Raw genomic sequence first — 23,149 nt, 5'->3', positions numbered from 1 at the left:
TGTGAATGTTCCTTTATAGACTCTTAAACTAAATCCCTCTTTCATTGTTTGACTCTTGTCCTTTATGTTTTTTAGAATACCATGATTATAAAACAGGTATCATCAATATTTGTATCTGTTTCTCTTACTTATCTCTTAAATCAGTTTAGAAGTAGGTAGAAACCACTTACTTCAGCCATGACTGAAAAGAAAACCAAATGTAATAATATCGTGAGCTTGGGAAACAATGCACTTGATCCTTAAGAGATTTTATTAACTGAATATCTATTACAATAGACCTTGGGGTCAGTCCTCGGTGAACACAGTACGTGGCTTTTGGCAACAACAGCCCTATACATATCACTGGTCAAAATATCACCCTTGTAATATAAAAACTATTAATTAAATAAATAAAAAATTAATTAAATAAAATTAATTTTAAAGCATTTTAAATTATCAAAAGTATTAATTTGATCCCCTTTAAATTTTTAAAATTTATTTCTTTATAATATTTTTGACTGCACTGGGTCTTCATTGCTGAGCACGAGGCTTTCTCTAGCTGCAGTGCAGTGAGCAGGGGCTACTCTGTGTTGCAGGGTGCGGCCTTCTCATTGTGATCCCTTAATTTCGGATTATATGGAGTATTTGTTTCCTGATCCTTCTCAGTCTTTGTAGCTTTCATTTCTTAAAAATGGAGGAAGCTATACCTCCTTGACAAACAGGAAAATTAGTTAGAATGAATATCAGTAAATAACCCTTGTCTATGGAATTTCCATGTGTTGCCAAAGCAGTGATTATAAAGTGACTCTAGCAAAGTTGTTTATTCCAGCAGTGCTCCTTTTAATTTCAAGGTGAGAGCTCAACTGTGGGTCCAGATAGATAAATAAATAAAATTAATCTTCACAAATAACCTAGCATGATCATGTGATTCAAATGTGGATATTTGACAGTCTCATGCTTCAGAGAACACAGGAGATGTTGGATAATGCCTGGGATGAAAAAATCACTACCAAGATGGCACTAGGCAAGGTTTATGCAAGCCTAATATCATGAATTGGACAGTGCACAAATTATTCTTGGAAATTCATTACATCTGTATAAAACTCATTTTCCAGATTACTGATTAAATTCTTAAAGGCAATAGTTTTAGTGTTAATTTCATGTTTGATAATTTGTAGAGTTCCTCATTCAGTATGCATTGTTTCCTTTTTCAACTTGATTGTACACTGACTTTAGTGAACATTAGTAGGTGGGACCATTGACACAATCTGACTTCTGGCACCTATAGACCAGACATTTACCAGTGCATTACCATTGTGACGACATTTTAATTTTTATATTCAGATAATGAATAGATATTTGCTTACAGAGTTGTTGAGAATCAGTATTTAAATACATGCATTTCTTTACTTTTGTCTTTATGTTACCATACAGATTATTATTAAAGTTGTAATAATTTTCATCTCACACTCTTCATTTAAAGCTGAAATTCAGAACGTGATGGAACTATCTTCAAAAATTAGAGAGATACTCAAAAATGTATATGTGCCTTTTATGTAACAGATTGCTAGGTACTACAATGTTGCATCTGTACACACAAAAAATATTACATCACTCAGCTTCTAAAGTTTGTTAGGCTCCTGATGGTACAAATGAAGTGAACTTTCAGCAACCTAACACTGAACTTCAGAAATGGTGAAATCAGGAAGCCACTTAGAGTGTAATCCCCTCTCTATTAAGAATTCTTTTGGAGAAACAAGAGTTGCTGTTTGGCATCTACAAGTGCATAGGAAACCTGTTGAGTGGAAATTGGCCCAGGTGTCTGAATCCTGAATGGGTTCCTTGTTCATGAAAGTCTTGCTGCACATGCTCGTTTCAGAAAGAGGGTGGTGGTGGGGTGGTGGGAAGAGTGGTCAGATAAGAATACGAATAGATTTCTGTGACATTTCAAAATGTAAGAACTTTCACCTTCCAAAATATTTGTTGGGCAAAAGGGAAAGAATTATTCAAACTAGTCATTTTTTTAAATATAGGTTAACATGTTTTTGGAAATAGTTTTCAAAAGACATCAGATCCTAAGGAAGAATTGTGTTCATTTGCAAAATACTCTTTCAGTGTTCTTAATACATCCATCTATGTTCTTTGTGGGAAAGGAATACATTGTACGTTGGGTTCAAATAACACAAGTATAGTTTTACATAGACTACACATTTAACGATGGGATATGAAGATGGGAGCTGGAAGCAAATTTGATTATACTTCTCCAAAGCTCAGAGAATAGAAAGAAAGTCTTTGCCCAGCAGAATTAGCAGATGATCTAAATCTCCTTTGGGTATGTGGGCTCAATTCATGCTGGTTTGAGATTATTCATTCAAAGAGTTTAGTCTCTCCTGAGAATTTAATAAGCTAGGTAAGAATAATCTGTGTCATTCAATTTGAGCATAATTTGTCTAGTGTGATTCAAAAGAGTTATTAAGGTAGCTTTTTATCCTTGGGAAAAACAATAGTAACATGATGTGCAACAGTCACAGTAGCTATAGCTGATGTAGACCATTTCCATTGAAAGCCAAATAACTCTTACATTAATCTGACTTCAAAAACTAGCCTTGATGAAGCAAGCATGATTGTATCCTCTGTATATGAGGTAAATCTGGGCAGATAGTGTTAAGCATAGAGTTAAGCCTCCAAAAGAATCATTCAGCCAAGAATAATAAGTTGGCTGTAGTAAGATAAAGTTTAATTATGAATAAATATAAATTCCTTTATTTTGAGTGCAGGCAAATAAAAACTTTTGAGAAAAAACATCTATAAAGTTATGAGATAAGGGAGATACAATTTAGCAGCAATATGTATAAAATTAATTACTGTATAAATCAGGATTCTCTAAAGAAGCAGAACCAAAAGTAGAGTATATACTTTTTTTTTCTAAGCTCTCTCTCCCTAAATATATATTTACATATATGTTTAATGTTGGCTGTATGGAGAGAGGTTAGAAGGCAGAATATTTAAAAGCTTTTTTAAAAAAATGATGAAGAAAAATTGATTATTTTTCCATTCATGAAGTTCAGGGAATAAAGACTTTTCCATATACACTGTTTCTCATCCTTAAATGACATGTTTCTGAAGGTCAAAAACATAGGTTTAAAAAAAAAGTAGAAAATGCTAATTTTGCTCTTTCTTTCTCAGCCTCTGTTTTTAGGATAATGTTACGAAATACCTTCCTGAATGTGACAAAAAAGTAAGTATGATGTTATGACCAATCTGCTTTGAAATGATTATCATAAAACTAACATCAAGATAGTGCGTTGAGTGTATCATTTTTCCCCTTCACGATGGTATGTTTTATATGATAAAAAAATGCACATGAAACTGTGATTTTGGACTTCAAGGACATTCAGTATCATGAATGCATAAATGGGCATAAGAAATTCACTCTGTGACACAGGAAAATTCCACTACTGTTAGTTGGGCACTACTGTCTAAAAAGAACAAGATTTTAACAGGAGAGTGTCTCATGTTTTTATAGTAAGAAAGTTGACTCTTCTGACTTCTAGACAAGGTGGCAAACTAGTAGCTCAAAGATTTAAATAAGCAAATATTCAGTACAAATATGTGCAAATGATTTAAAAACACGAGAAAGCACATAAAATTTGGATATTACTCCTTTCCAGATTTGGGATAAAATTTATAGTATTCAACAAACAAAAATATTGATCTACTCTTTTCTTGAAAAAACTGGGATGTCTGGCAAAGTTGAGTAATGTATTCCTGTATGGCAAGTTTCCTGAAAGAGTGTAGCCATTGCCGCCTTGAGGAGAGCTTTGTGCCCTTTCATTCGACAGAGTTCCAGCTTCCCACTCAATGTGCCCATGTGCCCATTCATCAAGTGGCTCACATCACTTATTTACATTACCTTCCATCCCTCATAGTCTTTGCAGTTTGTTTCCTGTCTTAGAAAAGCGGTGATGCTCACAGTTTAACTAAAGAGTTCAAAACAGACTCCCACCATCCTAGAACGTGTATTGAACTATTGTAGTATGTGCCCAGCTTAGACATTTTTTAGAATCCTTGGTTTGAAAAGTAATAGGCCCATCTTATGACAATAGTGATATGATTAGAACGATTTTTCCTACCATTATGTGGCTTTCAACATAGATTTGCTGGAAATACAAACCACAGTTTCAGTGCTTTTATTGGCAAATAGGGCAATATTGGTGAACTGATACAGTAATTGTACTTTTATAGCCATCAGCACTGCAATTTACAATTATTTTAAATTTAATGCTTTTGATTAGGCATTTCCAGAAATGAGTGTGCCTAAGTAATCTAAGAATCAAGGAAATGCCTTATAAATCTAAGGATAATTTAAAAGCTTTCCTAAAGTTAATCGGACACCAAGTAAAGCTAGCTTCTGGATTTGATCATTTGTAAATAAACAACACAAGAAATTGTAGTACTATAAATATTGTAGTAATTATGATCTCTTAATTGAAAGTGTCTAGAATATATCAGTAAATCTTGCATGTAAGGGGAATCTCTAAAAATACCTGAAAAAACAGAGGTTTAAATATCATGTGATATATGACCAAAAATGTAGCAGCATTTCCACTGATGACCTTAAAATAACAACTTCAACATTCCTTTAATGACATTTTCCCTTTTTGTGGTACAATACAATAAAACTTTGGTGTAGTCTTGTAGTTGCTTGCTAACTTATCAACCAGAAATTTATGCTGATCAAGAAGTAAGGCTAATTTATTTGGCTTTTAGACTTTTGAGATTAGAAATATTTGGTTAAATTACTTGTTGAGTTGGGAAATTGATTGCACTTATGTGTAAAGCTTGTTTGGGTCCTCTTTCAAACAAGAATTTGTATTAATTTGGCTGAATCTGTATTTATAATTTGTCTATAATGCTGCATGGCCTGGAATCCCATTAGGACATAGAGCTACAGCTGCTTTTGTTAGTACCTGAGAAACCTGTTACAACTCCTACAGTCCATCTCTATAGTCAGAAAACTGTTAGGGTGCATCTATGAGATTCCTACATGCCAACTGAAAATGAATAGTAAAAGAAACTTGTGCAGGATACTCTCTGGTGTCAAAAACTATTTTCTGGCTGCTGGATTAATTGATTGTATATCAAGCAAAGTTTAAAAATTAATGTGGGGACTTTCTGGTGGTCCAGTGATTAAGACTCTGCACTCCCACTGCAGGGAGCCCAGGTTCCATCCCTGGAAGGGTAACTGAGACTCTGCACGCCCTGCCATGCAGCCAAAAAATAAGCAGTCAGTGTGTGTACGCACATATTTTTGTGAGAGTTCATTTATATGACATCAAGTCCATCTTAAAACAAAAAATAACTCTGAAAATGAGACTAAACAACAAACTTTATCAAGTACAGGGGTTATCACAACAAAATTCTTACTTTATAATACAGGGCTTTAGTGAGAAGCTAGAACTTTTAATAGAAAATTATGCTAAAGCTAGTCTTATTTACCTTTTGCTTTGACTTTGAGGAAAACATATTTTTCCTACTTTCAAATACATTTTCTGTAATTCATCACTGTCTTTCTTCATTCGTTCGTTTATTCAAAATATATTATTGAGTGCCTCATATAGGCCAGGCTTTCTTCTGAGTACTAGAGAAGCATTGGGGAACAAGAAGAATCCCCAGCAGGGATTGCATTCAAGTATGTGTCTGGAGGGAGAAGACTTATCAATGAGTTAAGTTATGAAGTTATTTTAGAAAATATGTGCTATAAAACTGAATGATATAAAATCATCCAGGAAGCAATTGTATAATACATAGCGAAGCGCAGAGGGCACACAATGAGACCTGGAGGCAGTTCCATTGCTGAGAGATAACTTTGTGAGACTACAGCGGAAATCAACCTTTGTCCTTTCCTCAATACACAAAGTGCTATTGAATGTCAGCTTCATCATTCTAGGTTTGACTCTAGACAAACCTAAGAAGACAAAAATCTCACCTTCATGCTGCATATTGGAAAGATGCTTTTATTAAATAACAGGAAGAATGCAGCTCTCCTGTAAGCAAGGTCCTAGAGCATCGACTTATTAACTGGGCACTGTTATTGCTCCATGTGACAAGGGAGTCATTTTACTTTCATTTTTCAGCTGGAGGAATTCAGTCATTGAGATTTTAGTTATATGATCTTTAAAGGAAGTTGGGAAGGAGCCATCTAGTTTGAGGAAAGTTATGAATCAGGGTGCCTCCATAACCTAAATTCAGCCTTTTTAGGAACTAAAGGGCATTGGTCACTTCCTCTGATTATGAAACATTAAGTAAGTCCTTTTCTGGACAGGATGACTGTCATATTTCCACTTCTGGTGCTATCAGTTACTGATGAATATTTTATAAGGCTAAAATTATTCTTTGATACAAGCATATACTACATGGACAACTAAGTATATTTTCAACCAAGTCTCACAGACTGTAAGACAGGAAATCCCATTAATAAAGGGCTCAGAGTTTTCAAACAACTGGTAAAATTTCCCCTTGGAAGTCTGTAGAACATACAACATTGCTGCTCACTGAGTTTTTAAAGCAAAGTAGTAACAAATAATGTCAGGCACTTCATCTTAACAATTTTATATCTTCCTTGCTGAAAGCCTCTAATGGAATTACTATCTTTTTAGCTAACCAACTAATGGTAATGGTATTCAATATTTATGAAATGCTCATTTTCAAATAGGATAGAAGCTACTTTTTTTTTTGCTATAAATGACAATTTGTTTATACTTGAACATGTTTCATTTTTATTTAACTTTTAAAATAGCAGAAACCATGGCAGAGATGCATTCAAACTAAAACCTGAAACATTACTTGAAAACATCTAGCTGAAAAGTTTCATTATAAAGTAAAATAGCCTCTGGAGAATAAATCTGCAGTTCTGTCAACATAATTAGGAAGGCCTAAAAAGAGGTTTCCTAGAATCATTTGTATGTTTTTAACCAAAAAAATGCAAGGAATTTTATATTGATGGGATTCAAAAAGTTGGTAGATTCATGTACCTCATATTTGCTCATGAGTAGAATAGTATTATAACTATGCTTGTTTATGGGGCTGACACCTCCCTGAAAAACATGAACCTGAATTTGTTAGGTATAGAAAGCACCAAACTCTTTTTCAATACTAAATAGGAGATAGAAGGCAATGTGAAAAGCCCCTGGCCATTTTTCTTTTTTTTTTTTCAGTAGTTATATTAGCTTTAAATTCACTCACCATTTAGGGAAAGAGGTTGGTTCAGAGGATTTACTGGAAATCTTAAAAGGCTGAACTCTTAGATTTTAATCTCAGTTCACAGAAGCTATAGGTAACTTGCCTCTATCACAAAGGCAACTGAGAATGTAAATGTTACAGTACCCTGAGCCAATTGAATAAAGTAAAATTTTATAAAGGTATCAGCTAGTGGTATTACTGATATGCTAATGTGATTTTTCAGGATATCCATTATTATTTAATAGCCTATGGAATAATATAAATCTATACAATGGGCTCCAATCTAGCCCACAGTCATTCCTAGGCACAGTAGTACTGAAGAAAAGGTTTACTCTGATCAGAATATTTCAAAAAACTTTCCCTGTGGCACCCAAGACTCAGGTTCCCACTTTTTACTCAAGGAGAAATATAATAGCTATTGGGGTGAAATACTTAGATGAAGTCCAAACCCATTCCAAGGCTCCAAAGGCTGGTGGAGGCCTCTAATAAAAAGCAAGGAATATGAAGCAGGTTCAGTGTCTAGTTCTTTATTCATAATCGGTTCCTGTTGGGTTTTTTACGTTGATGGCTTCTTAGTCATTATTATCCCAATCAAACCAGCTTTCACTATGATATTCCATATCCCATTTTCATCGCTGCATGAAATATAGTATTGAAAGGACCAGGCATCTTTCACGAAGCACAACAGGACATTGATAACCATGCAGATTAACTCCCGATCCAGTCTCAGGTCTTGTTTCTTACTTTATGATTTTTTTTCTAGAACAGCAGACTTTCCCTCATCAGGCTGACGATGGCTCGCTTCATGCATACCACTTGAGACTTCTCTATAGTATAAAATAGAAGATCAAAAGCAGGTAGAAAAAAAGAGGGAATGAAATGAAAATTGAAAGAGATATAGTTGGAAGGAAACAAAAGTTTATAAAAGATGAGCTCAAGTTTCATGTTGGTGATGATTAGTCTTGTAAAACCTTCTGGGGCCTGTGGAAGCATTTACTTGTCTAAAATCCAGTTTTTTTGGTTTTTTTTTTAGACTTCTCATAATGAGCAGCTCATCTCCCATTTGAAGGATACAGTCTTTTCTGAATAAGTGTGGTAGGGCCAGGGATTTGAGCACTCAGCCACACGCCACAGAGCCAGGCACATGGAAGACAGCTGATTCCACAGATCAGAGGACTTGGGTAAGTGTCCAGCACTTAAGCTACCTAATGTGACTGCAAATGTTCCCCTTTTAGTAAACATGGAAAATTCATTTTAATTTAATAGTGTTTTATGATACAAGGAAGCCTCTAGTAAAACTCTTCTGATAGTGTGATTCCAGGGGTGGGTAGAAGCTGGACTGGGAATTAAATGTACCGATAGGAAAAACATCTTCCCACATTTGGGAGCAGAGAGATAGAAACAAAACTTTATTTTGTGAAATGTAGTCCCATGCATCCGAAATATTTTGATTGAATTTGTAGAAAGAACTGACCCTTTAGGAAACTTCTTAAATTCTAACGTTAGAGCTTCAGGTCAAATGTTGGACAAGTTTTGCCACACCATTGTATTCCAGGCTTGAGTCTCATCCATGGTCCACTGACAATTGGCTTCAGCCCACAGATGTTCCATTAATAGAAACAAGCAGGCAATTTATATTTGAGATTTCTTACCTGAGTTCTATCATACCATAAAATGTTGGCTGAATATGGCATCATCTCTCATTACAACGATGATATGATAGTTGAAAATAATTATGATCTATTTTTTTAAATGAAAATTATTTTAAAGATGAACCTAGTATTGTTAGAATTAACATGGAATCAATGGAATTTTCTGGGAAGAGTCATCGGTGACTTAGAGGGAATGTTGTTATTTCCATTTCTTGGGTGATCTCGAAGGCTCCTTCTTTTCAAAATCGCCTTTGGTAAAACCAGTTGTTTGGGGTGTTAAGAAAGAGATACCTCACTTCTTAGATTCCAGTGTTGGAGATAATAATCTTTTTGGTTTTTAGGAGTGTGACATTATTTGTTTTGCTACTCCAAATTGGCTTCTCATGATTCATTTTAAGGGCCAAAGAAAAACAATTCTAAACTGTCTGTTTAAACAAACTTGGTAGCAAAACAAAGGAGTTGATTTTAGTTAAAACCTTAATTTTTTTTAATACACAATAAAAAATACTTCTTTATTATGCTTTCTTATGAGGCATGTATTAGAACTATTATTTAAACCATTGCTCCTAGTTATACATTTTTTAATGTCCCAAATGAATTTTGATTTTTCTTCACTGATTGTTACAATGGTTAGAAGAATATAAAAGTCTCAAAATATGTTCTATGTCCATTTTCTTTAGAGATTTTCAGAAATGTCCTCAAAATCAAATATAGTCATCATTCAGTTCAGTTCAGTTCAGTCGCTCAGTCGTATCTGACTCTTTGTGACCCCACGGACTGCAGGACACCAGGCTTCAGTTAATAGTCATATAATGTAGTAGCGAGATCATGTAAAATATTAAATTCTGCATTCCTTTTAAGACATTTAAAGCTTTTGTCCACCCTTTAAAAAGGCCTATAATAATGTGAAAAGATAATAAAAATTGAACTTTTCTGCTAGGAAATCTTATTTTAAAGGTAACTTTTGAACTATGAACAGATGCTCAGACTAGTATCTATTTAGTTAAGGCATCAAAGAGAATTACTGACAATTTATGCTTCTGTAGGTTTTTCAAAAGCTTGAATAGTGTTAAGTTCATTAGGAGAGAATGATAATCTTTTGTATCATTTAAACACCTATTAGCAGTATTGCTTGCAATGAATTCAACTTTTTGGTTAATTTACCAAATTCATGTGCTTTATCTTTTCCTGTATTTAAGCTGGAATGTAAACTGAGTCAAGACTAAAATTAAACTTGATCTGGTTTGTTATATTTTGATTTCATTACAAAATGGTATACCTGGAAATGAGGCATAATAGCTTCACTAAGATATGATAAAGTTAATATTAGCCTGAGTCTACAGATTCAGAGTCATTGATGATTGTTATTAGATATCTTGTTATTTGACTTCAAGTGGAAAAATATAGGAATTTCAAACTCTCAAGACTTCAGTGATGAGGTAAAAAAAAAAAAAAAGTTATACCTCAAAAAAGTAAATGATCAGTTTCCTAGTTCAGTAGTAGTTTTCCAAATATTTTAAGAGCATTGTAGTAAGTATTTGGTGGTAAAGAACCCACTTGCCAATGCAGGAGATATAAGAGACTTGGGTTCGATTTCTGCTTTGGGAAGATCCCCTGGGGTAGGAAATGACAACCCACTCCAGTATTTTTGCCTGGAGAATCCCATTGACAGAGTTGCCTGCTGGGCTACAGTCCATGGGGTCAAAAAGAGTCGGACGTCACTGAAGCCACTTACACACAATGGCCTTTACTAAGGTTTACAGAAAAAATATGTTATTGAGAAAATAATATTGGCTGAAAGAACTCCCCTTAGAAATGTACTGTGTCCTATTTCATAGACATACATGTTGTGTGTATGATATCCATATACTAATTGTTTAAAGCAGAATCTCTAAACTCTGTAAAGGGTAGACAGTGATTATTTTAGTCTTATTGGTCTCAGTCATTGCTACTCAAATTTGCTATTTTAGCTCAAAAGCAGCCTTAGAAAAATACATACACAAGTGAGTGTAGCGATATTTCAATCATTTCATTTGCAGACAATGGAATTTTTTTTTTTTTTTTGGCCAAACTGCACTTTTACTTGGATCTTAGTTCCTTGATCAGGGATCAAACTCTTGCCTCCTGCAGTGGAAGCATAATCTTAACTACTGGGCAACCGGGGGATGCTAGACACTAGAATTTTAAAATTTCATGTAATTTTGGCTTTTCATGAAATGAGAGAAATGAAAAATTTTTTCAATCATTTAAAAATGTGAAAACTGCTTTTGTTCATGATACATATGATAATAGAGGATGGGTAGAATTCAGCCTATAGGCCACAGTTTACTGAGCCCTGGTTTAAAGTATTAATTTTCTAGAATTCACAGTAGGCTATATGTAGTAGTACTTCAAGAAATGTGAAAACCAAAATTAGATGCATGTATATTTATGGGCTTTTTTAAAGTGACAAAGTCATATATAGAACCAACTCAGCAAAGTTAAAGTTAGATTAATATGGCATTTTGTTATTTCTATTGCTGTGTATGTGAAAAATTCAGATACTGAATATACAAGATATTTTTGCTTGGTCAAAAGGTAGCTGAGACCAAATGAAAATGTCAGTGGCTTTATTTGTTATGTTAAGATTTTCTTTAAAATGAGGTTAACTTTAAACTTTCAATAATATTATAGTAATTTAATATGAAATCACATCATTAGATAGTATAAGAAAGAAGACCATTTATTGTCAAAATGTAGAATTTAAAATATGATATTTGCTCAAATATGCTTATCTAATAAATAGCCAGTGTTCATATAACCACACTGTCTCTTAGTGGAACATACCATCATTAAATCACTGAATGAAAATCTTTTGTACATTACATGAGTTGTACTTTCAATTTAAGCCACTTTTCTCTAGGTAAGATATACTATGGAATTGGAAAGAAAAAAATCATGGCTAACTTTTCTTTCTGTTTCAAATGTAATTAATAATAATTTGGATATGAGAAATTAAAATAATTGATAGTTTTTAAAATACTAATCTTATAGAAATTTTAAATCATTATCATAGAATACATTTAAAAAACTTACCTTTATTTGCATACTATGTATATTTATGCTCATATGGTTGAATTCTGGCACAGAAACTATATTTAAGAACTTATTTTGAATAAGTATTTAAAATTAAAGTATGTATATCTGAGTTTTAAAATTCCTTACTTTATCAATTCTATCATAGAAATGTGTTCCATCAATGATAGTGGAGTGAAAGGAGACTTAGGAAGGGACTATAATTAACTTTGGTGGGTTTTAGTTTGTAAAAATCTTAAAAATTGGAAATATTATTTATAAGACATGAAAGTATTAGATGAACTTTCTTTTTAAAGTGAAGTAATTAACTAAAGCTATTCAGAGAACATAAAAATACTAGCTGAGTGTTTAAAAAAAAAAACCTGGAATCAGGTAACTAAATTCAATCAGTTTTTACTCTGAGTTTTATATACCTAGGTGTAATTTCCAATCAGAGTTCTAGACCTAAAATCTCATTTTTTAAAAATTCAGTTCAGCTGCTAAGTCATGTCCAACTCTTTGAGACCACATGGACTTCAGCACTCCAGGCTTCCCTGCCCATCACCAACTCCCAGAGCTTACTCAAACTCATGTCCATTGAGTCGATGATGCCATCCAACCATCTCATCCTCTGTCGTCCCCTTCTTCTCCTGCCTTCAATCTTTCCCAGCTCAAGGTCTTTTTTAAACAGTCAATTCTTCACATCAGGTGGCCAAAGTATTGGGAGTTTCAGCTTCAGCATTAGTCCTTTCAATGAATATTCAGGACTGATTTCCTTTAGGATGGACTGGTTGGATCTCCTTGCAGCCCAAGGGACTCTCAAGAGTCTTCTCCAACACCACACTTCAAAAGCATCAATTCTTTGACCTCAGCTTTCTTTGGAGTTCAACTCTCACATCCATACATGACTACTAGAAAAACCATAGCTTTGACTAGATGGACATTTGTTGGCAAAGTAATGTCTCTGCTTTTTAATATGCTGTCTAGGTTGGTCATAACTTTCCTTCCCAGGAGCCAGCATCTTTTAATTTCATGGCTGCAATCACCATCTGCAGTGATTTTGGAGCCCCCCAAAATAAAGTCAGCCACTGTTTCCGTTGCTTCCTCATCTATTTGCAATGAAGTGGTGGGACCAGATGCCATGATCATAGTTTTCTGAATGTTGAGCTTTAAGCCACCTTTTTCACTTTCCTCTTTCACTTTCATCAAGAGACTCTTTAGTTCTTCTTCACTTTCTGCCATAAAGATGGTGTCATCTGCATATCTGAGGTTATTGATATTTCTCCCAGCAATCTTGATTCCAGCTTGTGCTTCATCCAGCCCAGCATTTCTCATGATGTACTCTGCATATAAATTAAATAAGCAGGGTGACAATATACAGCCTTGATGTAGCCCTTTCCCAATTTGGAACCAGTCCGCTGTTCCATGTCCGGTTCTAACTGTTGCTTCCTGACCTGCATACAGATTTCTCAGGAGGCAGGTCAGGTGGTCTGGTATTCCCATTTGTTTGAGAATTTTCCAGTTTGTGGTGATCCACACAGTCAAAGGCTTTGGTATAGTCAGTAAAGCAGAAATAAATGTTTTTCTGGAACTCTCTGGCTTTTTCTATGATCCAACACATGTTGGCAATTTCATCTCTGGTTCCCCTGCCTTTTCTAAATGCAGCTTGAACATCTGGAAGTTCATAGTTCACATACTGTTGAAGCCTGGCTTGGAGAATTTTGAGAATTACTTTACTAGCGTGTGAGATAAGTGTATACCACACAATGACTGTGGTAGTTTTAACGTTCTTTGCAGTGTCTTACTTTGATATTGGAATGAAAACTCACCTTTTCCAGTTCTGTGGCCACTGCTGTGTTTTCCAAATTTGCTGGCATATTGAGTGCAGCACTTTCACAGTATCATCTTTCAGGGTTTGAAATACCTCAGCTGGAATTCCATCACCGCCACTAGTTTAATTTAAAAATTAAAACCACATAAAAATCAATACAAATAATTTCTAGTGATGAGTGTGTGAATTTGAGGATTTTATTTTAAGTAAAGTTTTGATGAAATTGAGAATATTAACTTCATTAGTGGTGTAATTCTTAAAAATTAATTATTATTATGGTCAGGATAGATGTTGATATACTTGATTTTCTACATTTTCACAGTGTGTTACTATCAATAGCACTTTTGTAGCAAGATAATCATTCATTTAACAAAGATATCTTGAGAATCTACAGTGGACCTGGCATTATGCTAAATACTAAATACAAAGATGAATACAACATTCTTGCCCTCAAGAAATTTACAGGTTTATTAGGGGATATCAAAGATGCACATCTGGGATGATTTTGACAGCAGGAGGCATTTGGCAGTGTCTGAGATATGAAGTGGTCATTACTTGAGGGGGAGTTCTGGCAGACAGTTGGTAGAAGCCAGGGATGCCTTTAAATATCCTACAATGCTGTTAAAACATCCTACAACAAAGAATTTATCCAGTCTAAAATATCAATAGTGCTGGCTTTGATAAACTTTAATCTAAGTGTAACACATTTTTAAAAACTATTATATAATGATGTAAAGACTCTGATGGTCAATTTGACAACTCAACAAGCAAGAACAGTTGTCATGATAGAGGAATATTTTGAAAAAAGACCTATGTTTGAGCTGATTTTGAAAGGCTGAATGGAGTTGGAAAAAAGAGTTTTCCAAACAAAGTCAGCAAAGCAAGCAAAGCTATAGATGTGTAAAACAACTTCTAATTTTTGAGAACTATGCAAAGTCTAGAGTGGGTTGGTTGGTTGGTTGGATGTGGGAGTTTAAAGACCTAAAGTTGGGCAGGTGAATAGGAAAAGGTATTAGAAATGATGAAGAAATTTGAGCAGGTGCATATGATCAAAGCAGTCCATGTATAGGATTCATCAGCCATAGTGTGAAGTGTCATGATTATTTGAGGAAACAATAAAATCCTAATTCACTTGACTAGAGAAGAACCACAAGAGGATAAGTCTCCCAGTGGGAAAGAAGATTTCCTACTTCTTTTCCTATAAATGTTTTGCTTCTGATTCAATATCTTTCACTTTATTTGTCAGAACTATATCAAAGCAACCATAGTTGAACCTTAATTCATTTTCTATTGTTTCATAAATATGTTATGTTGCCGACTGGCTGACTCTTGCAGACAAAAGCTGCATGTTGTAGCGTCAGGTGGCAATGCCCTTCTTTGGAGGTTCTACTTTCAGACTCCTGTTGCAGAGTCATGGTGAAGAAAAAAAAATAATCTGCTTACCATTAAAAAAAATAGACAACTATAAATGAAATCTCAACTGTAGCAAAACCTTATTCCTCTGTCTCAATGGTTCTCAAATTTGGATGCTGCGTGCATGCTAAGTCACTTCAGTTGTGTCTGACTGTTTTCAACCCCATGGACTATAGCACGCCAGGCTCCTCTGTCCATGGGATTCTCCAGGCAAGAATACTGGAGTGGATTGCCATGCCCTCCTCCAGGGGATCTTCCCAACCCAGGTATTGAACCTGAGTCTGTTATATCTCCTGCATTGACTGGTTCTTTACCACTAGCACCACCTGGGAGGGATACATACTCATTAGAATCACTGGAGGGAGAGATTTGGGTTTCTTTATTTCTTAAAACTCCCCAGGTTAATGCAGACAGCTCTGCTATGGATACAGAAAATTAGCCTCATACTTTGGCTTTGCAATGATTTCTTTTTAGATTTTTTTCATTGTAAACACATCTTATTTTCATTAAAAGTTAAAATGACTCTCTCTTTCTCTTTTTTTTTTTAGCATATGCCAACTTTCAAAGATTAGCTTTCTGGTTACAAGTGTAACATAACAAGAAGGAACTAGTCTATAATTTCTTACATGATTCACAAGTTGGATGAGTCTCATGTATGTTACAGAGCAATAACTAGAGATTTGAACATGAAGCTTTGAACAATGATGTTTACATTTTCAAAAAGTCTTATCGTGTGCTGCCCATCTCTGTGATCAAGTGGTTCATGTGGCTAGTGAGTGTGGTGCAATGAAGCAGGGCTGAGTTTAATCTTCCTATGGTTCATTCTGTCTTCTTTAGCCATAGATTATATTCTCTGGTCTAGACAGCATCTTTGAAATTGTGGGGTTTTCTTGCTAAAATGCTGGAGAAAATTGTACGGTGCTACTGTGGTTGTATTGACATGAATTCATTCCTGTAAAGAGTAACTAAAAATACCAGTCCTAATCTTTTGTTTGGTCTTCCCAGGTGGCTCAGTGGTAAAGAATCTGCCTACCAATGCAGGGAACATAAGAGATATGAGTTTGATTTCTGGGTCAGGAAGATCCCTTGCAGAAGGAAATTCTAGTATTCTTGCCTGGGAAATTCCGTGGGCAGAAGAGCCTGGCAGGCTCGAGTCCATGGGGTCGGGAAGAGTTAGACACGATTTAGCAACTAAGCAACAACAATTTTTTGTTTACTCATCAGATAGATATTAATTATCTAATTCTGTGCAAGAGACTGCCTCCCCCACCCCCACATCAAGAAACAGAAAGGCAAAGAGGGTTCAGTCTTCATTCTCTATGGATTTACAACATTGTACCAATGAGCAAAAGAGGAAACACTAGCATTACAAATTGTCTTCTCTCCAGCCCCTTGAATATTTTTCAATTGTATTTCTCTTTTCTAGTATCAGTGATCACTTTGTGAAAAATTTCCTCTAGATACTAATTGCCCTCTAGCTATCGTCCTCATTTTCTCCTTAAATTCAGAAGCTTCCTTATATAAGTATTTATTGCCTCTACTTCCTTAATATATATTTATAACACTAATCCTCTAAGACATAAATAATGACTCTATAATCCAGCTTTGAGTCCTTACTCAGAACATGGAATATGTTTTCTTTCATCATTGTTCTTGTGAACAGTTGAGGCTGGGAATGCTGTTTTCCTTTTGCTTGCTTCTTTTGTGTGGCCAATCGAAACATGCTTGCGGGTAGGGACCATTTAAGCCATAGATACCATGTTTCTACATTTAGTCTTTAGTCTCTTATGTTTCCAATTTGAGTACCTTTAGACTCTTATGTTTCTAAACTCCTGAGTTTCAAACCTCTGACTATAACTCACAGTCAGATATTTTGCATTGTTGTCTAGTAAGCACACATCCATCAATACAAGTACAGCACATATACATTTTACAAAAATAGTCTCTCCACTCCATCCTATACTATCCCATATATAGTATGGGATATACACTATGTTATATATAGTATGGGATATATACAGCAACATTGTTGTTCCTGACCGACTAATATACTACCACAGTAATTATTTCAAAAGGTTTTTCTAATCTAAACCCACAATTTTCAGCACAGCCTTTGGGTTATAGCATTCTTCTAAATGGGTCAGATAAACTCAAGGGGTATTCAGATAGCTTGAAAACAAAGCTGTTCTTTGTTCCATTGCTTTGATTTCTGTTTGTGAAGAGAGTTAATTTATTTAGATTTTCAAATATCACAAGAAGGAGAAAATGAGATTATTTTAATGTTTTTGAAAGATTTAATTCCTAACTTTTCTTTAAATCCCATTTATATTTTATCTTTTACATGGAGTCCTTCAATGAATGGACCACACTAAACACTCACTGAAATTCACTTAGCAATTAAGTATGTATTGCTGGAGGACACTTTTTCTGTAATTCTTTGGGTCATATGTCATGATAAGCCTTGGTTTTCATGCTGCTCCTGATAGACTGTTAACCAAAATGATCATAAGAGGTGTGGTCTCCTCACCTCTGAGGATTTATGTTTAAATTTGCCAAAGGTACTAGTTACAATGAAACACTGTCTGGAATCTCACCCACTTAAATAATACATCCTTTTGCTCACCTTTTACCTCTGCTCACCTCCTTCCCCTCATTTACTTTTGTCTGAGAGTGACCGTAAGGGCAGTTCATCTTGTCTCTTGTGACCCACAGCTGTCTCTAGAGCTTGCTTGGGCTTCAGATCCCAGAATCCATTTTGGTTTGTGAGAGAGAGCTGAAAAATTGTATTTAAAATTACGTCTTCATTCCTAACCCTGGATGTTGCAAGGCTATAATTTTATTGGAATTGTGTTCATCTCATCTAAAATACAAAAGCTCATAAGCTGTCTTCTTAAGAAGTGATAACTCTCCTCCCCTTCAGAACTCTCATTCTCTAATATCTTGACATCATTGACTTATCCTGTAAATGTTTGATTGACTTCTGCCTTTCCACCCCCCCCAACTTTCCTTAATAAAAGATGAAATGTCCTTTTTCAAAGGTTCTGTAACCCAGCTTTAAGCCATCACTTAGATCATGTAGGTCCTTATTTTACAGATAACAAGAAAGACCAAGAGAAGCAAAGTGAGTTCCTCCTTATAGAGAATAAATAACCAAAAGTTTCCTTAATTTGAGTTTTTATTAAGATAAATTGCAAATAAAAAAGATATTGAAATAACAGGGTAATCTTTAATATTTTTACTGTATTTCCTACACATACAAACTTTTTTTTTTGATGAGTCATTTTAAAACAGAAATACTGCCTTTCCTTGAAAGTCAAGATTAATGCTTAATATTTTCTCTTAATTATGATTTTCAGAGTAAGGATTTGATATAATAACTTCCAGTGATTGATGACTAACCTTTTAAATTCATAAAACAGAAACAATGTGGTGCTTATTGAAATGTTTAAATAAAAAGATTTAAATTTTAGGTTTTCCTGGCTTTAACATCAATTCTTGAGTAATGCTTTTGTGCGTATATGCTACTAGATCCAACTAGCTAAAACTTTGCTGGATCTCATTTCATTATGTCCCAAAGTGTCACACTTTGTGGATGTGATTTTGTTAGCAGATAACTGAGTTAGAGATATTAGAAATTATTACTATGAAAGCTGCTTTTAGTTACCTCCTTTTATATTACCTATTACAAGCATGCACTGCCTAGCAAAAAGTTTTAACCACTTGGCATCAATTCCCATATCCAAAAAACAAAAGCAGCTCTGTTCACTTCAATGTATTCCTCAGAGTGATGTCATGAAGGTTAGTATTACAATCCCCCCAAATAGTCCAACATGACAAAAAAATTATGAATGTTAATGAGAACAAGCTTGAAAATGTATTTGAGGCAGAATAAAGCACTATTATAAATTACCAGCAACCTATTTTTATTTTGTGATTATTGCTTCCTAAAAGCTTTTGAGACCTTTGAGAAACAAACAAAGATATAGACTCAAGGAGAAATAAGTAAAAGTGTAAAACTAATAGCAACTTATTTTCATGTAATTTTAATTTTACCACTTTTGTCTGTGGAAGGACAGTGCTGTTCAAAAGACTATTGCCTTTTTTAAACATTATTGAGATTAGGCTGAGAGACCTCTTACGGTTTTATTTTTTATAAAATGACAAGAGACAGATATGAGGGTGTTCTAGATGCCGTATTTGCCACTTCATTGATGGCTGTAGACAGAGTGAAAAGGCAGTGGAGTATCTCTAAATCCTCCTGATATGGTAAAGCCTAAATTCTGTAAGGGAAGTGATTTTAAAAATAAGGCTCCAGGGAATTTGTCACTATATTCTCCTACAGTTGTTAAAACGTCATCCATTCATTGGCTGTTTATAACTGGAAGTCATCTCACTCATTTCTACCCAAACACTTCATTTCACACATGAAGTAACTGAGGGTAAGGCACATTAAGTGACTTCCCCGAGACCACAATTAGTGATGAAACAGGAACTGGAGCCCAAGCCTATGGTTGTATTCATTCGAATGTATATTAGTGTAGCATAAATGTCATATTATATGAATTAATGGGTAACGTGAAAACAAAAATATCTCAATAAGCCTCTAGAAGGAAGTTGTTGGGAGGCCTAGCCTATAATTTATGATGATACAACAATGTTTTTTCCTAAGAAAGCTTTCATTGCCCCAAGATCAAAAAGATACCCTCCCAGGTCACAAAGAAACATTTCATTATCCCAAGGTCATAAGGAAGTTGTACATAAGTTAGCCTCCAGAAGCCTTAATGCTGATAATGTAATTTATGAAGCTGAAATGTCTCCCTTTTTATTAAAAACTTTCAGAGGACAGAAACACATATTCAGAATGCATGTTCTGTGCGTTTAGTGAAGTTGCATCAAACTGGCATTTATCATCAACAAATTCAACTATATAATCTAGGAGAAAAGAAAGCAGAATTATTTTAGAAAGCATGTGCAGTCTCCCTGTTAGTCTCAACATATTGATTTATGATTTTATGTAAGTGTGAGAGAGACAACATCAAACTGATATCCCTCACTTGATCTTAGTTCCCCTGTAACTCTGAGTGTAACCATCTCAAGGTCTGGTATATGATTTTAGCATTTTAGATATATGATTCTATTTTGGCTTTTATCATGGCTTCTGAAGCAAAGCAACCATTTACTTAGTGTTTAGTGTGAGATTTTCTTGATGTCCTGTTTTGAGTAACTGAAAATTATATTATGAATTTTTTAAGGATTAATAAGTAATTAAAACAAGGAAAACAATAGAATGGGAAAGACTAGAGATCCTTTCAAGAAAATTAGAGATACCAAGGGAATATTTCATGAAAAGATGGGCTCAATAAAGGACAGAAATGGTAGGGACCTAACAGAAGCAGAAGATATTAACAAGAGGTGGCAAGAATACATAGAAGAATTGTGCAAAAAATTTCTTCATGACCCAGACAATCATGATGGTGTGATCACTCACCTAGAGGCAGACATGCTGGAATGTGAAGTCAAGTGGGCCTTAGAAAGCATCACTACGAACAAAGCTAGTGGAGGTGATGGAATTCCAGTTGAGCTATTTCAAATTCTGAAAGATGATGCTGTGAAAGTGCTGCACTCAATATGACAGCAAATTTGGAAAACTCAGCAGTGGCCACAGGACTGGAAAAGGACAATTTTCATCCCAATCCCAAAGAAAGGTAATGCCAAAGAATGCTCAAACTACCACATGATTGCACTCATCTCACATGCTAGTAAAGTAATGCTCAAAATTCTCCAAGCCAGGCTTCAGCAATAGGTAAACTGTGAACTTCCAGATGTTCAAGCTGGTTTTAGAAAAGGCAGAGGAACCAGAGATCAAATTGCCAACATCCGCTGGATCATCGAAAAAGCAAGAGAGTTCCAGAAAAACATCTATTTCTGTTTTATTGACTACGCCAAAGCCTTTTACTGTTTGTATCACAATAAACTTGGAAAATTCTTCAAGAGATGGGAATACCAGACCAACTGACCTGCCTCCTGAGAAACTTGTATGCAGGTCAGGAAGCAACAGTTAGAATTGGACATGGAACAACAGACTGGTTCCAAATAGGAAAAGGAGTACATCAAGGCTGTATGTTGTCACCCTGTTTATTTAATTATATGCAGAGTACATCATGAGAAATGTTGGCCTGAATGAAGCACAAGCTGGAATCAAGATTGCCGGGAGAAATATCAATAACCTCAGATATGTAGATGACACCACCCTTATGGCAGAAAGTGAAGAAGAACTAAAGAGCCTCTTGATGAAAGTGAAAGAGGAGAGTGAAAAAGTTGGCTTAAAGCTCAACATTCAGAAAACTATGATCATGGCATCTGGTCCCATCACTTCATGGCAGATAGATGGGGAAACCCTGGAAACAGTGGCTGACTTTATTTTGGGGGGGCTCCAAAATCACTGCAGATGGTGATTGCAGCCATGAAATTAAAAGACACTCACTCCTTGGAAGGAAAGTTATGACCAACCTAGACAGCATATTAAAAAGCAGAGACATTACTTTTCCAACAAAGGTCCATCTAGTCAAGGCTATGGTTTTTCCAGTAGTCATGTATGGATGTGAGAGTTGGACTATAAAGAAAGCTGAGCGCCGAAAAATTGATGCTTTTGAATTGTGTTGGATAAGACTCTTGAGAGTCCCTTGGACTGCAAGGAGATCCAACCAGTCCATCCTAAAGGAGATCAGTCCTGGATGTTCATTGGAAAGACTGATGTTGAAGCTGAAACTCCAATACTTTGGCCACCTCATGCAAAGAGTTGTCTCATTGGAAAAGACCCTGATGCTGGGAAAGTTTGAGGGCAGGAAGAGAAGGGGATGACCGAGGATGAGATGGCTGGATTGCATCGCTAACTCGATGGACATGGGTTTGGGTGGACTCAGGGAGTTGGTGATGGACAGGGAGACATGGCATGCTGCGGTTCATGGGGTTGCAAAGAGTTGGACAGGACTGAGCTACTGAACTGAACTGAACTGAATTTTTATCAATAGTAATTATGTAAACAAATAAATGATAAAAATTGATAAAGAATATGATGAACAATTTCTTGCCCAAGTGGCTTCTTAGAGCTTTTGGGAGAAAGCTACCAGAGTGAGATTTGTCAAAATCAGATCAGCATTCGGTATTACTAACTACTGGTAGGATTTTAGGCAAACTAAGATCTTCCCTGGTGGCTCAAACAGTAAAGAATCTACCTGCAATGCAGGAAACCCAGGTTCAATCCCTGGGTTGGGAAGATCCATGGAGAAGGGAATGGCAACCTACTCCAGTATTCTTGCCTGGCAAATTCCATGGATAGAGGAACCTGGGAGGCTAAAGTTCATGGGGTCACACAGAGTTGGATATGACTGAGCATGCACTCATGTAGCAACATAGCAAGATCTCATTGGGTTTTAGTAAGTGCAGATGTCAGAAAAATGATCTCCAAGGAATTTTCCAACTCTAAGGCTTTATGGTGTGACAAGAGAGATGTAAGTTCCCAATAAACGAGTAAATATCAAAGTCAGTTGAACAGCATAATATATTTGATAAATGAATGTTACAAAAATCATCCCATGAAGTACACTCACAGTGCGCTGAAAGGAACAGAATCTTGGGAGGAGAATGTCCAGAAACATTGCTGCTTGCTGACATCATTTGCTATTTGGCCTCTGGCATTCAGCCCGCTCAGTCATGCACACTGCTTATTTTGCCCACTCCTGCCTTCCAAATGAGAATTAATCTCAATGCTAAGGTCTCATGTGGCCATCAAGCTCTATCTCCATAGAGATAGATAGAAGAGGAGCTTTTTGGCAAATCACCTGCAGCCATGGAGATTGTAGAGCTGTCCTCAGATTGATTTGTTTTCTCAAGACAAAATTGGAAATTCAAATATTATGTTACAGACACTGTGTCTCCATGCCACTATACACCCCATGTCTTTCCTTGGTATCTGTCT

General features: G+C 35.4%; 1 protein-coding gene across 2 annotated transcripts in view; it reads left to right on the top strand.

Annotated features, from left to right (window-relative positions):
• ZPLD1 (zona pellucida like domain containing 1) overlaps positions 1–23,149 on the top strand; it is a 664,056-nt gene that overhangs the window by 574,833 nt on the left and 66,074 nt on the right. For both annotated transcript variants that reach the window (XM_081543086.1, XM_081543076.1), the window contains 2 exons: positions 3,166–3,217; positions 8,255–8,402. The gene's annotated coding sequence lies outside the window, so the exon portion shown is untranslated. The remainder of the gene's footprint in view (positions 1–3,165; positions 3,218–8,254; positions 8,403–23,149) is intronic.

Source organism: Giraffa tippelskirchi, chromosome 2 (assembly GCF_054371585.1).
Source record: "Giraffa tippelskirchi isolate mGirTip1 chromosome 2, T2T-mGirTip1v1.2.pri, whole genome shotgun sequence".
Lineage (NCBI taxonomy): Eukaryota > Metazoa > Chordata > Mammalia > Artiodactyla > Giraffidae > Giraffa > Giraffa tippelskirchi.
This window is presented reverse-complemented; position numbering and strand designations above follow the sequence as displayed.